This window comes from Dendropsophus ebraccatus, chromosome 11 (genome assembly GCF_027789765.1).
Source record: "Dendropsophus ebraccatus isolate aDenEbr1 chromosome 11, aDenEbr1.pat, whole genome shotgun sequence".
Lineage (NCBI taxonomy): Eukaryota > Metazoa > Chordata > Amphibia > Anura > Hylidae > Dendropsophus > Dendropsophus ebraccatus.
The window spans coordinates 32,494,648-32,511,932 of record NC_091464.1 but is presented as its reverse complement, the minus strand read 5'-3'; the positions used below and the strand labels follow the sequence as shown (position 1 = coordinate 32,511,932).

The 17,285-nt window shown below is 44.8% G+C and overlaps 1 protein-coding gene across 3 annotated transcripts in view; it reads right to left on the bottom strand.

The window, feature by feature from the left end:
* NLGN4X (neuroligin 4 X-linked) overlaps positions 1-17,285 on the bottom strand; it is a 246,498-nt gene that overhangs the window by 23,625 nt on the left and 205,588 nt on the right. The window lies entirely within an intron of this gene.

The following is a 17,285-nucleotide window of genomic DNA, read 5'->3' as shown; positions in this document are numbered from 1 at the left end:
CATCAGAGGGTGAGTAGAAAGCTCCCCCCTGCACTACACCCAACCCCGCAAGAAAGGGGGGGTCACATAACCCCTTCCTTGCTGGTATGGGTGCAGTCTGACATCAGTCTGGCCCCCAAGGGGTTAAGTGGGGACCCTTACTTAAACCCCTGGGGGCCAGATTGTTCCGTATGGCACCCAAATGGTTATGGGATGAAATGCATCCTCCCTTAACCACTTGGGTGCCACACTGTAAACAGCGATCTGAAAAGATGCTGCATACTGTAAGGTGCACAACACCGCTCACAATGATGGGTGTTGTGCTCCTGTTTTTTTTTTTGTGTGTGTGATTCTCCCTTTTTGTTTTTCAGATATCATTATCCTGTGGATTATGGCGGATTCGGTGGACCACGGTGATGACCAGCGATTGTTGTATTATTTTTTATAAAATGGTCAACAAGGGGTGTTTTTATTTTAATAAAAAATATATTTCACTTGTGTCTTGTCTTTATTTCTTTACTATATAGACTTAGTAGTGGAAGCCATTACTAAATCAGGGCTTAGTGTAAGCCGGTATAAAATGGCTAACACTAACCCCCCCATTATTACCCCAGTACTCGATGTCCCCAGGAATACTGGGAAGAGCCGGGTGCCAGTGGTCCCGGAGCGTCAAAATTGGCGCTCCTGGACTGGGTGGCAGCAGGCTGGTAATATTAAGGCTGGGGAGGGCCAAAAACAATGGCCATTCCAACCCTGGTGTTACTAGACTGTTGTTGTTTGGTTTTCAACCCGGCTGGTTATGAAAATAGGGGGAACCCTACAAGTTTACAAAAACCTGTAGGGTTCCCCCTATTTTCATAAACAGCTGGGTTAAAAACCAAGCAACAGCAGCAAAGTAACACCAGGGTGGGAAGGGCCATTTGTTTTGACTCTCCCCAGCCTTAATATTACCAGCCTGCTGCCGCCCATTCCAGCAGCACAAATTTTGACGCTCCAGGACCACTGGCACCTCTCTCTTCCCAGTACCCCTGGTGGCATTGGGTACTGGGGAAATATTGGAGGGGTTTTATACCAGCTAACACTAAGCCCCAACTTAGTAATGGATTCCGTCTATTAGACGGCTTCCACTACTAAGTCTAAACACCCCCACACCCCCCCACACACACCTTTGGGTGCCATACTGAACAATCTGGCCCCCAGGGGGTTAAGTAAGGGTCCCCACTTATCCCCTTGGGGGCCAGACTGATGTCAGACTGCACCCATACATAGAAACATAGAAACATAGAAGATTGTCGGCAGAAAAAGACCACTGGGTCCATCTAGTCCGCCCTTTTAGTATTTTCTTCCTTATTATCTTAGGATAGATATATGTCTATCCCAGGCGTGTTTAAATTCTGTTATTGTAGATTTACCAACCACCTCTGCTGGAAGTTTGTTCCAGGTATCTACCACTCTTTCAGTAAAATAATATTTTCTTACATTGCTTCTGATCTTTCCCCCAACTAACCTCTCACTGTGTCCTCTTGTTCTTGAGCTCAGTTTTTTACTAAAAACACTCCCCTCTTGAACCTTATTTAGTCCCTTAACATACTTAAAGGTTTCAATCATGTCCCCCCTTTCCCGTCTTTCCTCCAGACTATACAGATTCAAATCCTTAAGTCTTTCCTGATATGGTTTATGCCTCACACCTTCCACCATTTTTGTAGCTCGTCTTTGGACCCGTTCTATTTTATCAATGTCCTTTTTTAGATGAGGTCTCCAGAACTGGACACAGTATTCCAGATGTGGCCTCACCAGAGCTCTATACAGCGGGATCACAATCTCCCTCTTCCTACTGGTTATACCTCTAGCTATACACCCCAGCATACGATTTGCTTTCCCCACCGCCTGGTTGCACTGGTGACTCATTTTAAGGCTTTCAGAAATCATTACCCCTAAATCCTTCTCTTCTGAAGTCTTTTCCAACACAGTACTGCCGATGTGATACTCGGATAGAGGATTCCTCCTCCCCAAGTGCATTATTTTACATTTGGAAACGTTGAACTTCAATTTCCACTGTTTGGACCACGTATCTAGCAAAGCTAAATCATTTTCCATATTACTGACACCTCCAGGAATATCCACCCTATTGCACACTTTTGTGTCGTCAGCAAACAGACAAACTTTACCTATCAACCCTTCTCCTATGTCACTTACAAACATATTAAAAAGAATAGGACCCAGAACAGACCCTTGTGGCACACCACTTGTAACCAGTCTCTGCTCAGAATATACACCATTAACAACAACCCTCTGATATCTCTCCTTCAGCCAACCACAAATCCACTGAACTATCCAGGGATTTAGTCCAATTTTCTCCAACTTCTCTATCAGCTCTTTATGGGGAACTGTATCAAAAGCTTTGCTGAAGTCCAGATAGGCGATATCCACAGCACCACCTTCATCCAGCACTTTTGTGGCATAATCAAAGAAATCAATGAGATTAGTCTGACATGATCGGCCCTCAGTAAAGCCATGCTGGTTTGGATCCATCAAATTGTTGATTCTTACCAGCAAGGAAGGATGGGTGTAGTGCATGGGGGGGGCTTTCTACTCACTCTCCGATGTCTTCTATCTTCTTTCTTCTATCGTCTCTCTTCGCCTTTCCCCGGCATACTGAGCTTAGTGTGACGGGACCGGCTCTTTATATGTCCGCTCAGCTCTAGCGGACATATAAATCAAAATGTTTCTTCTAATTTTGCTATTGTGATAAAAAAAAATTGCATCATTAGAAGAAACATTTGCTGTTTTAACCCTTTCCTGCACGAGGACATAACTGTACGTCCTCGCGCGGGTGCGGGCGTTCAGCACGGCGACCCCGCTCTGAATCGCCACGGTCCCGGGTGCCTCATGTAGCCCGAGACCGCGGGTATTAGCGGGCACGGTACCGTGCCTGCTAATACAGTAATCTGATGCAGGTATCAAACATGACAGCTGCATCCGATTACCGGATGCAGCATTTCCCTGGTGTCTAGTGGCGGAGATCGCTCTTCCGGGACGTTGTCCCGGAAGAGCGATCTCCGTTACTGAAGCCGGCCGGGGAGGCTCCAAGATGTGTATATGTGTAAAAAAAAAGTATTGTTATTGGTAAAAAGCCCCCTCCCCTAATAAAAGTCTGAATCACCCCCCTTTTCCCAGGTTTTAAATAAAAGTAAATAAACATGTTTGCTATCGCGGCATGCATATTCGCCCGAACTATTAATGAATCACATTCCTGATCTCGTACGGTAAACGGTGTCAGGGGAAAAAAATCCCAAAGTGCAAAATTGCGCATTTTTGGTCGCATCAAATCCAGAAAAAATGTAATAAAAAGCGATCAAAAAGTTGTATATGCGCAATCAAGGTACCAATAGAAAGTAAAAATCATGGTGCAAAAAATGACACCTGACACAGCCCCATAGACCAAAGGATAAAAGCGCTATAAGTATGGGAATAGAGCGATTTTAAGGAACGTATATTTGTTAACAATGGTTTGAATTTTTTACAGGCCATCAGATACAAGAAAAGTTATACATGTTATATATAATTTTAATCAAACGACTTGAGGAACCCCAGGGCGAATGGCGTAAAAACACATTCCCCCCAAATAAAAGAAATGCGTTTTTTTTTCAATTTCACCACACTTTGAATTTTTTTCTGGTTTCGCAGTGTACTTTATGCAAAAATTCAGCCTGTCATTGCAAAGTACAATTATTCACGCAAAAAATAAGGGCTCATGTGGGTCTGTAGGTGTAAAAATGCAAGTGCTATGGCCTTTTAAGCACAAGCGAAAATTAGCCTGGTCCTGAAGGGGTTAATTAAAGTAAAGTATTAATAAGTACATTAAGCTGTATTACCGGCAATAGGAATTGCCGGCAAAAATACAGCTTCCTGTAGTAGTTAATATTAAATTAATAAAACACATTTTTGTCCTAATAAAGTTACTTTCATTGTTCAATAGCTTAATTAAAACCAATACATACTTTTTCAATTAAATATACTGTAAATTAATAAATATATATACACATTTATTTATATATTCATTTAGTATATTTAACTCCAAAAACATGGATTCGTTTTATTTAAGCTATTGAACAACAAAAATCTTTTTTAGAACAAAACTTTGTTTTATTAATTAAATATTAACTGTTACAAGGTGCGGTATTATTGCCGGCAATTACTAATTGCCGGTAATACCGTGCCCTGTAATACTGCTTCCCTGCTCTCCCAGATGCATTCCAGAGGTGTTTGCATCACTTTCTAAGGGTATATTCACACGGACGGGCTCGCAGCGAGATTCTCGCTGTGAGCCCGGCAGGTCCTGGCAGTTCCCATACACTATATACTTGCTGCGGTCTAAACGACCGCAGCGAGTATGTAATTATACCGCCCTTAACCCCTTCTGCTCCTGCCCGGCTCCCCCGCTGTAAGCATACTTTACCTGTCCTCGCTGCACGGGTCCGGCGTCCTGCTCTCCCGCCCGGCCAATCAGTGGCTGCGGCTGGGCAACACACTGATTGGCCGGACAGGAGAGCAGGACGCCGGACCCGTGCAGCAAGGACAGGTAAAGTATGTTTACAGCGGGGGAGCCGGGCGGGAGCAGAAGGAGTTAAGGGCGGTATAATTACATACTCGCTGCGGTCGTTTAGACCGCAGCAAGTATGTAGTGTATGGGAACTGCCAGGACCTGCCGGACTCGCAGCGAGAATCTCGCTGCGAGCCCGTCCGTGTGAATATACCCTAAAGATGTATTGGACTTGGTGACTTCCGATTCGTTGAATCTTGATTTCCAGGTCCCAAGGATTTTTTTTCCCATAGACTATAATAGGATTCGATGTTCAATCGAATAGTCGAATATCGGGAGCTATTCAAATCGAATCCAATCGAATATTTCACTATTCGCTCATCTCTAGTGGTTACATATGAGGATATTTGTGGTGACTTTATTGTGAAGGACATTGGTGAAGGACCTACCTGAGACCAACACAGAAATCAAAAGATACTATATCTGAGCCCTGGAGAAGCCGTCACCGAGTGAGAAGGCCCTTTGGAGATGGAAAGCCACCGTTATTAAGTTTGATAAAAAGAGAGGGTTCAGGCTGCTCCAGGACAGCTATTTAGGCAAACAGCTGTTGGTCCACAGTCGGGCAGTTAAAAGGGTCTATCTTTCCGCAACCTGGGAAGTTGTGGACTACACCCCTGTAATGGGCGACACGGGAAATTGGGTTGCCTCCATCTCCTGATCAACAACCAGTTGTTCCAGCCATCCACCAAATGGTCCGAGACCTGGGAGAAATACCATCAGCAAAAGACATCTGCTACCAAGTTTTTGTGTGCTATGTTTGCCCTACTCCTGCAACATTCAAAGTCCCTGTACCCAGCCAAGCCATGAACTTTTCCCAATCTCTTCCTTTCTTCTTGTGAGGAAGGAGTGCACTTTTTTGACTATGTACTATACCAGAGCACTTGATTGTCTGTGTATATTTGCAGAGTATTCTATTATAGACTGTTTATGGCACCGTATGGACTTTCACTGACTCTACTGCTATGTTCCTTTATATTTTATGGACTCTATGTACCTACAGCTATTTCCATTATGGATTCTCGCTATGCAACTACAGTGGAGTACCTCCTTTAGAGGGTTCTCAATGGAGTGAGTTGTTCCTACAGAGTCCCTACAGCCATACCCCACCTCCCAGCTATGAACACAGAAAGTCTTACATAGAAATCAAGGCGCATGGCTATACCAAGAACAAGTAAGGGATTGTTTTAGAATTACAGGGATTCCTATATTATTAGCAAAAATGGGAAATGGTATTATCTTGTTATCTTCTAATATAGCCACAAAATGCACTCTTGATGTACTACATCTTTCAAAAAGCATTCTGCGCCATAAGCAAAGCAAGCTCTGGTAGTAGAACGGACACTATTTAAGGGCAGGAATTCAGGCTCCTTAACTGACTTTCTGAGGTGTCCTTCACTATTAATGAGAGCAGGGAGAAAGCCCCTACAGTGTGCGCATGGGCTGCAGAGAACAGTCTGACTACACAAATTTTTTCAAACTGCATATGAGGCCCAGAAGGAGAACAGTTACAGTGTAAAGCAATACACATGGGGAGATTGCGTAGAGATGAGGATGATGCTGGAGCAGAGAGCCTAAAATGTTTTTGCAGCATATTCTGCGGAAATTAGTCATGGATGGAGAAGTCTTCATAATGGCATGAATCAGATGGAGAAGATTAGCAAAATTGTCACTTGCAATGAATGCAGGGCAAACAGACCATATGAGTCACTGGATGTAACTACACTATAATCACTTATAAGGTTTGAAGAATCTGTGTACAGCTGAGATCTACCTGGTCACTGCTTGGAAAGAACATTGGTCTTTATATAGTGGATTATTATAGCCTGAACAGCTACAGACCTGTAGAATTACACCCAACTTGATGACTGTCTTGGAGAGACTGGTTCTCACACATCTCAGCCCTCTAGTGAGCTCAGCTATGGACCTTCTCCAGTTTGCTAATCATTCAGGCATTGAAGTCTCTACACAGACCTCTTTATCCCCTGGAGAAACCAGGGAACACTGTGAGAATAATGTTGCTAATCATTGTGCTTTTAACACAATTGAGAGACAAGCTGGTCCGTGTTGAAGTTGACCCCCACCTCTCCAACTGGATCTTAAGACCCTATTACACAGAACAATTATCGGCCATCTTCAGACGATATCGGACCTTGCAGCCAGTAATCGTCCTGTGTAATAGAACACAACGATCAGCCAACGTGAATGATGCCGGCTGATCGTTGTAGTTGTTTGTCTTTCAACATGTTGAAAGACAAATGACTCATATAGCACTAATCTGCTGCCATTGCTCTGTGGAATAGGAGCGACGGCAGCAGACCGCTGATATATGCTCTGGCGTGGAGAGCTGCAGGGGGCTGCCTGGGTGATCGCTAGATTTTCCAGGCAGCCTCCCGCAGCTCTCCATGCCCTCCCCTACCCCCTAGATCTCACCTGCTTGCTGCCGCATGTAATATCAACAGCAGCAAGCGGGGAGCGAGGAACAAACATGTGCTGGCATCGCTCATTTGCTTCTCACAGTCGCCCTGTGTAATAGGGGCTTTAGATTACCTCACAATTCAGCCTTAATATGTGAGAGCAAAGAACTGTAAGGCACTGTGATCTATAATACAAGGACACCTCAAGAAACAGTTCTTGCTCATTTCCTCTTCACACTGTACAATGCAGACTTTAGGTGCAACACATCAAGCTGTTTCTTACAGAAGTATTCTGATGACTCTGCAATAGTAGGCCTCGCTACAGTCGATCCACCAATCCAGATATCCAACAAAACCAGTGGACATCCAGGGGATGGGCATTGAGATAGTCAACATCTATAGGAACTTGGGTGTGCTGCTCAATAATAAGTCGGACTGGGCTGATCACATGGACGCACTGTACAGAAAGGGCCACAGCATGCTGTACCTGCTTAGCAGGTTGAGAGCCTGTGGATGCCAGGGAGCACATCAATCAGGGATAGAAATAGACTCAACAATATGACTAGAAGGGCCAGCAAGGGAGCCCCCTGGACCCAGTGCAGGTGATGGGGAACAGAAGGATATTGTCTGTGGTGAGCTAATGGTAGTAATCAAGGTGGAGGTATTTGTTACTTGTTTACTGATATATCTTGGAATACTGGCTTTGGTCAGTAACAGTATGGTGATAATAATTGCTTCTTATATACTGCTGTTATTTGATACCTATGACAACTATTTAGTAGCACATGCTAGGCACAACTGTTAGAGCAATGTCCCTGATCACCAGCACTGTGGCGGCAGCGCTGGATCCAGGAAGGTATATTTACTTAAAGTAAATATAAAGTAGTAAAAAACACCCCTTGCCCTGAATACCCCATTAAGGTCATGAATTTTATTTGACCGTTACAAAACAAACATTATTTTCACCCAATTTTGTTTTATCATACACTGGGGTAGTGAGGTGGCTACACAGTGGCGTAGCCACCGTGGTCGCGGGGGTCGCCGCCGCGACCAGGCCCGCCACAAGGGGGGCCCGCGGGGCCCCCCGATCAATCACTCTTGTGACCGCAAGCATTGTTGTGCTTGCGGTCACAAGAGTCTGGCTCCGTCTTTCCCCGGCTGCTGCGCGGCTGCCGGGGGTGTCGCGTCTTACCCCCGGCAGCGCGCGCATCCCAGAACTCCCTGCGCGCCTTGGGCCCTGACTTCCGGTTTCCGGCGCGCAGGGAGTTCTGGGATGCGCGCGCTGCCGGGGATAAGATGCGACACTCCCGGCAGCCGCGCAGCAGCCGGGGACAGACCAGGAGGAGTGAGAATCAACGTGGGAGCGCGATGTCAGGTGAGTTAAGTTTTGTTTTTTTTATCAGCCTGTACGGGTGGGGGGAAAGGAGGGGGCCATCTATGAGGGTGGGGGGAAAGGAGGGGGGCATCTATGAGGGTGGGGGGAAAGGAGGGGGGCATCTATGAGGGTGGGGGGAAAGGAGGGGGGCATCTATGAGGGTGGGGGGAAAGAGGGGGCCATCTATGAGGGTGGGGGGAAAGGAGGGGGGCATCTATGAGGGTGGGGGGAAAGGAGGGGGGCATCTATGAGGGTGGGGGGAAAGGAGGGGGGCATCTATGAGGGTGGGGGGAAAGAGGGGGCCATCTATGAGGGTGGGGGGAAAGGAGGGGGGCATCTATGAGGGTGGGGGGAAAGGAGGGGGGCATCTATGAGGGTGGGGGGAAAGGAGGGGGCCATCTATGAGGGTGGGGGGAAAGGAGGGGGGCATCTATGAGGGTGGGGGGAAAGGAGGGGGGCATCTATGAGGGTGGGGGGAAAGAGGGGGCCATCTATGAGGGTGGGGGGAAAGGAGGGGGGCATCTATGAGGGTGGGGGGAAAGGAGGGGGGCATCTATGAGGGTGGGGGGAAAGGAGGGGGCCATCTATGAGGGTGGGGGGAAAGGAGGGGGGCATCTATGAGGGTGGGGGGAAAGGAGGGGGCCATCTATGAGGGTGGGGGGAAAGGAGGGGGCCATCTATGAGGGTGGGGGGAAAGGAGGGGGCCATCTATGAGGGTGGGGGGAAAGGAGGGGGCCATCTATGAGGGTGGGGGGAAGAGGGGGCCATTTATGAGGGTGGGGGGAAAGAGGGGGGCCATCTATGAGGGTGGGGGGAAGGAGGGGGCCATCTATGAGGGTGGGGGGAAGGAGGGGGCCATCTATGAGGGTGGGGGGAAGGAGGGGGCCATCTATGAGGGTGGGGGGAAAGAGGAGCAATCTATGAGGGTGGGGGGAAAGAGGGGCCATTTATGAGGGTGGGGGGAAAGAGGGGGGCCATCTATGAGGGTGGGGGGAAAGAGGGGGGCCATCTATGAGGGTGGGGGGGGGAAGGGGACCATCTATAAGGGAGGGAGGAAGGGGACCATCTATAAAGGGGGGGAAGGGGACCATCTATAAGGGAGGGGGGGAAGGGGACCATCTATAAGGGAGGGGGGGAAGGGGACCATCTATAAGGGAGGGGGGGGAAGGGGACCATCTATAAGGGAGGGGGGGGAAGGGGACCATCTATAAGGGAGGGGGGGGAAGGGGACCATCTATAAGGGAGGGGGGGGGGGAAGGGGACCATCTATAAGGGAGGGGGGGGGGGAAGGGGACCATCTATAAGGGAGGGGGGGAGGAAGGGGACCATCTATAAGGGAGGGTGGGGGGAGAGGGGGCCATCTATAAGGGAGGGTGGGGGGAGAGGGGACCATCCATAAGGGAGGGTGAGGAGAGAGGGGGCCATCTATAAGGGAGGGGGTATAGGGGGCCATCTATAAGGGAGGGGGTAGAGGGGGCCATCTATAAGGGAGGGGGCCATCTATTTGGGGGGGCAACATAGGGGGAGAGGGAATACACAGAGGGGGGCATATATTATTAGGAGGTCACATAGAGTCAGGGCTACCCACTAAATGAGGGTGTAAAGGGGACAGTACAGATGTGCAGTGTGTATAGAGATGAGGATGGTGTCAGAGTGTGGAGCCTAATATGTCTGTCTGGCAGATTCTGTGGATTCGTGGCTCGGAGAAGTTCTCATAACAGCCCAGGGCAAATGGAGAAGAAGATGAAAAGGAAAGAACTCCGATCAGAGAAGACGTCTCCTGTGAGTCACCTGATGTAACTGCACTGTAATGTATATGGTGTATAGAGCCTGTGTAGAGCTGGGGCCACCTCTATATGACTGGATGAGGTGACTTAGTATACTGGATTTGGTCAGTAACAATATGGTGGTGATGGTAGTGGTTGTGGTGTGGCGGTAATGTTTCCTCCCTATATACTGGTATTACTGGTAATATTGGTCTCAGTATACAGGATTTGGTCGGTAACAGTATGGCGGTAATAGGTAATATCTGTCTTGGTGTGTGTGTGTGTGTGTGTATATATATATATATATATATATATATATATATATATATACATACAGTGGTACCTTGGTTTAAGAGTAACTTCGTTTAAGAGCGTTTTGGTTTAAGAGCTCACAGTTTTTCAAAATTGTGACTTGGTTTAAGAGCATTGCTTTGGTTTAAGAACTTCCTGTATTGGGTGGGAGCGCGAGTGGAGAAGGGGCATGGCCTGCATAGCGGGGTCTACAGCACTGTACTCTAAACACCTTCCAAATCATAGCAGATCCCCTTCAGGCTGGGGCTTACATCAGGGGACAGGACTGTGGGGGGGGGGGGTAATCTCTCCATAGCTGTAACCCCTCTCTCCCCGGACAGAGAGTGCTGCATGTATGTGCCCACATCTGTCCTGCTCATTCCTTCCTGCTCCCTGCAGTCTCTGTCAGCCCTTGTGTTTCCCATCCTCTCCATTACTGTACAGTACAGAATAATAAATATATTTGGGGTGTGGAACCAATTGTCTGCATTTACATGATTTCTTATAGGAAAATTTGCTTTGGTTTAAGAGTGGATTTGGATTACAAGCACGGTCCTGGAACGAATTATGCTCATAATCCAAGGCACCACTGTGTGTGTATATATATATATATATATATATATATATATATATATACACACACACACACACACAACAATAGCATCACTTGGTCGTGAAAGGAGGGGGGGGGGGGCCCAAGTTGGCCTCTCGCACCAGGGCCCAGGAGACATTAGCTACGCCCCTGTGGCTACATACCACGTTTCTTCACACACCATGCTTCACAGTTACAATAACATTTTGATGCTGGTGTGCTGCATTGTTTCTTCTTAGCTATAGCTTTGTGCATTTGCATTTATGTATAGAACATTTTCTGAGGAGCACTGTGGTATCCTTCCATGGTCATCATTCTTTCAGGCCTTTTGTGACAGAGGCCCATGAACATACTTTGTTTTAGAATAAAACAATTAATAAGACATCCACTCATAGAAAAAATAGCACAAACTTTCTTAATGTTTTCTCGGTGTGCTCGATAAAAGATGAAAACAGTACAATGGTAGTTTATTAGTTTTCTTGGATGTGTCTTTCTAACTAAGAATATTAAAATGAAACCTCATTTAAACAGAACTGCACTGATTTTTTATTTTTTTTGCAATGGTAGCCTCTTTATCACAGAAGATCCCCACGATGGATCTAATACATCCCAACTTAGATGTGGATAATCCTAGGTCCCCACTGAGAGTAATTCTCTCAGGAGACAAGTGTATTTGCTTACAACTTAAAGGGGTACTCCGGCGGGGGGGGGGCTTTTTTGCGATCTGGCCGGGGAGGAGTTGGCTGAGGGCAACAAAATCCACTCACCTCCAGCGGCGGGTCCTGTATCGCGGCGCTCCAGTCCCCGCTACCCGGCCGCTTCCTGGTCTCTGACGCGGGCTCGAGACGCAACATTTCAAGTCCGCTCAGCCAGTCAGTGATGGAGGTGGGATTTACCCCAGTGTAAATCGTGATAACTACAGCACACAGAGGCTACTGATCTTCTGTGTGCGACCATGATCATTGTACAGATCTTTCTCTAGTGTGAGCTATGTAGATAGCAAAAATTTTCACATACTCACTCTCAGGTTATGACTTCAACTGCAGACCGAACTATGGACGCATTTGTTTAAATGGCCCCATTTACACGTCCGTACGTATTATGGGTCCATGATCCATGTCACAAAAAAATGGGCAGATCCTAGTATGGACCTGTAATTGCAGCACATATCTCTATTCCCTAATGGATAGGTCCTTGCATTGTGGACAACTACGAAAGAACTTCTCTAGTGCTCCCCGTAACTACAGGTCTGCAGCTACAGACAGCCAACAGAACGTGTGAATGTAGCTTAAGGCATAGGTACTGCCAATATTATTCCACTGACAATGTGAAATTAAAATTTGCTAATATATTTTCTTCATAAGGCATCCAGGCCTCATTGGAAATCATCATATGAAAGGCCATGGATGACAAGGTGTTGGCAAGGGGATAAGCAATGCAAAAGAGAAAAAAAAAATCTATATGTAATGATTTTGTTTGTAAAATGCCCCAACAAGTGTATGCATGTAGATGTGTTGTAGTGCTGTCATTTTGTCACAGCCCTTCTCGAGAAAATCTTTTGAATAATCCCAAACTGCCATGCATGCACACTGAGAATCAAGCAGATTGAAAATCAATCACACAGCACCTGCTACTACTATGCTGTGTTAGTTATTCTTATCAGACACAGGCAGCTGACTCTATAAGACTGCATGATATACTTTCAGACTGGATTTCAAGATTTCACAACTGACAATATAGTTAAAAGTGTATGTCCTAGAGCAGAACTTCAAAAGAAGAACTTTCAAAAAGATAATGAACTATAATTAGCTATTTGGTCTCATTTTATAATCTATATAGTCAGCTTCAGTAGCATTGCTGTCTCGGGGCTGGTTGGTTATGAGCCTCCAGTGGTGCAAAGACTACAGATAAGGCTTCACTATAACTAGTTTTTATTAGAATATTACTAGAAATTTTTGCTGGTGATTTAATCTAACATAATTGTCATAACTAATACTTTTGGGGTTAGGGTTAAAAAAAAACAAAAAAAAAAAACACAACTGATTCAATGTCTTCCATAACATTGCCAATCATTAGAAATGCAAAACACAGCAATCACTGAGCTCAGGGAGATCAGTGAAAAAATCTAAGTACTCACATTGCCCCCTATAAATTTAAATATGCAAAAAAGGGGTCCTGTGTTTTGAGACAACTTTTTTGCATATTTAAATTTATACGGGACAATGTATTAATGGAGACTGCTGAGTGAGTACTTCATTGTATTTTTTCACCGATTTCCCTGTGCTCAGTGATTGTTGTATTTTGTTGGTCTACTTTTCATTGCCCCCATTAGCCAGAATCCTGCTCCACACTGAGGAGGGGCAACTATCCAGAAACAGCTGTCTATGGATTGATGTCTGGCCTTGATAAACCCTCGTCATATCACAATACTTGCAACAGAGTTAGACTTTGACAAAAATGGGGCAACCCTGGTATTTCCCTACTTGTATTCCAATACTCACAATCCAGTGGGACTTAAAGGAGCTATGTATCAGGGTAGTTTGGTGACCTCCCCACTGGGAGGCACCCCTTGGCAAGAGGTTTTCCTTCCCTAGAGGTATAATTGGCTATTCCCATGTTTTGAGACTCGCAACGGAGGCTCCATGGACTTTTTTTTTGCACAATAGTTAGGAATGCAGAGGAACATGGCAGAATTGAAAATATATATTTCCTAGCTGAATTAAGTGCTTGTTTTTGGCTGTTTATTGTGCCAAAACTTCCTGCTTATGACAAATTGGAGCCACTCTGTTTTTAAAAGAGAAAAGCAGAGGTGTAATGGATTTTAATGTATCCAAAAGATTTTAAAGGACGTTTAATGGAGTTTAGGTACATAAAATCCCCTGCAAGTCAATCCTAATGCAGCCACTGAGGTGACTTAGTGTACTGAAATGTCTACAAGCACTTGTATAAGATGCATCAATAGACTTTTATTATAAATTCACACTGCATTTTAATCCCACAGCAGGATCTTCACCAGGCAAGAAAACATATCTATGCAATTACGGTAGTTAATAGAGTGGAGTGAACACTTGAATATTTTCCACATATATCAAGCGGTCTTGGCTCTGTTTAAGTCGTAGAGCACAGACACTCTAGGCCACACCAATTTGACACAGGGCTGCACGTTTAAAAGTTGTATTTAGGACAATAACTGCATCACCTGCTGGAAGGACCCCAGGACAGATCTTGGATTAAAAGCAGATATCCCACAGTACAAGTTGTTTGGGAGGAGGGGGGGGGGGATTGTGGGTACAGAGTCGCTTTAATCCATAACAGATAGCAAACACAAATGCCCATTGATTTAATTTTATTAGTTGTTAACAAAAGATATCCCTCATTTGTTGTTATACTTGATGGATGATGGGTGCACTTTGAGCAACTATGTTTATACGAAAATACTCGCAGTTGTTTAGTAAATGGGCTTACACAATTTATGATGGTGAAAAAAATCCTGACAACATGGCATGGGTATTGAGGGAAAACAAGTGTGTGTATGTGTGTGTGTGTGTGTGTGGGGGGGGGGGGGCTGTTCACCACAGGCTTTAGATTGCAAGCCAGACACATATGTGGGAACATACCGTAAGGTTTTTCATATTAAGGGACTTTTCAAGCACCTGGGGATATACTGTAGATATTGATCTTTAACCCCTAGATACCATAGTTAGTGCTAACCACAGCAGCTGTGACATGTTCTTACATCTGATTTACCATAATTTAAACAAAGAAGCAGAGCTCAGAGTGCTTAACTGCTCGACTCGAGTAACAAAACTTATTGATATCAATGGTTGACTTAATCATTTAACCAGGTGCCCCCTGCTTGGCCTGGTTTACCTCCAATGTGTCTTGCAATAAAATATAGATGATAGGGAGAGAAAAAGGAAAGGCAAGAGGCGGCGCCTCGTGTAATACCGTTGGTGCTTGATAGAGAGATTGTTAGTAAGATTCGAGGCTCACCTTGAAGCCCCTTGGGCTTTGTGCATATCACCCCTTTTTTGGGGTACTGTACAGGGTTCCAACGTGGCTGTAATGTCCGCTTGCAGGCTGCAGAGAATAGCTAGCCAGGAGTGGCGCTCCGGGATGCTCCCAAGCGGGGCCCGTGTATACAATAGTGAAAATAAAATTGAAAAAGTTGCCAAACTCCTATAAAGGCCAGCGCTGCCGCAAATGATCACTGGCACGAAGTATTAGAAATAAAAGTGAGGATTTATTGAATATTGGCACAGATATAACGCGTTTCAAAAGCAACAGCTTTCTTCATCAGATGCACACTATCTGATGAAGAAAGCTGTTGCTTTTGAAACGCGTTATATCTGCGCCAATATTCAATAAATCCTCACTTTTATTCCTAATACTTCGTGCCAGTGATCTTTTGCGGCAGCACTGGCATTTATAGGAGTTTGGCAACTTTTTCAATTTTATTTTCACTATTGAAATAAACTATAGCATTTTTTTTAATTCTAATATTATGTCCCTTAAAGCAATTTGTAAAAGAAAATATTTAACTGCAAGAAACAATGGAAAATGGGGGGCCTTTTGTGGCCACTGACTGCCAATGTAAGCAATTGACACCCTTGAATTACATTGAAGAAGCACCAATGAGCTTATAGATGAAGACCTCTCTCTCCCTTTCTTTAAAACCACCCATGTGCCATGGTCAGTATTGACTGTGGCCTCTATAAAGGACTGAGGTTAACTCTAACATTGGCTGTTTTAGAAAGGTATCAGCTAGATGTTATAAGTAGCAAAGCTTGTTATCATTCATCATTCCTAATTGATGATATCATAGCATGGTAGATACCCTTTCACTATGTTGTATTGGTCTACAGTGCAGTTTAAAAATGGGTTATTTTATCTGTACAAAAACACAAGCTATATATATATTTATGTTACATTTTGTAAACATTTCATGAACTTTAGTTTATCTTGACCTTTCAAAGTTTTTCAAAAACTCACAAACAATTCCTTACCTATTTATAATAATAAAAAAAAAAATCGTGGGATTCAGTGGAAGATATAGTACTAATTAAAACATGTACACTTTTCACTGTTCTCCTTGAGTTCAGTGAGTGGGGTGTTTTGTTGGTCAATTTTTCATTGCCCCTGATAGCCAGAATCCTGCTCCACACTGATGAGGGGCACATACCCCAAAATGGCAGTCTGTGGATGGATGCCTAGCCTTGGTAACCCTTGTCTTATGTCGTTACACTCGCAACAGAGTTAGACTTTGACTTACAGGGGCCACCCTGGTGCTTCCCTATTTAGGTCCCAATGCTCGCAACAGAGCGAGGACCTGAGGGGCTACGTATCAGGGTGATTTGGTGTTCTCCCCACTAGGAGGCACCCCTAGCAACAGGCTTCAGGCTTCCTTCTCTGGAGAGAAGAATATCTGGCTATTTCCGTGTTTTGAGACTCGCAACTGAAGCTCCACGGACCCCTTTTTCGCATTTTGTAGGGGGCAATCAGTGAAGACTCTTAAATGAGTACTTCTTTGGTTTTTTCACGGTTCTCCTTGAGTTCAGTGAGTGGTGTGTTTTGTTGATCAATTTTTCATTGCCCCTGATAGCCAGAATACACTCCACACTGACGAGGGGCAAATACGCCGAAACGGCCGTCTGTGGATGGATGCCTAGCCTTGGTAATCCTTGTCTTATGTCGTTACACTCGCAACAGAGTTAGACTTTGACTTATAGGGGCCACCCTGGTGTTTTCCTATTTAGGGAACAGAGCAAGGACCTGAGGGACTACGTATCAGGGTGGTTTGGTGTTCTCCCCACTAGGAGGCACCCCTTGGCAAAAGGCTTCCTTCTCTGGAGAGTGGGATCTATGGCTATTCCCATGTTATTCCCACAACTGAGGCTCCACATATATATATATATATATATATATATATATATATATATATATTGAAGTTACATTTTGTAAACATTTCATGAACTTTAGTTTTCCAAAGTTTTTCAAAAACTCACAAACAATTCCTTACCTTTTTAAAAAAAAAAAATTGTGGGTCTCAGTTGAAGATATAGGGCTGATTAAAACATGTACATTTTTACCTAAGTGACCTATACAAAAAACTGGCTTACAAATTTTTTTGATTAGTTACAAATTTAGGCTATGTTCACACTACATAAAAACAACAGCCATATTTCATAGAAACGTCCGTTGTTTTTAACATAGTGTGAACATAGCCTTAAACAACATTAAGGTGATTAGATATAAAATGTTCAGG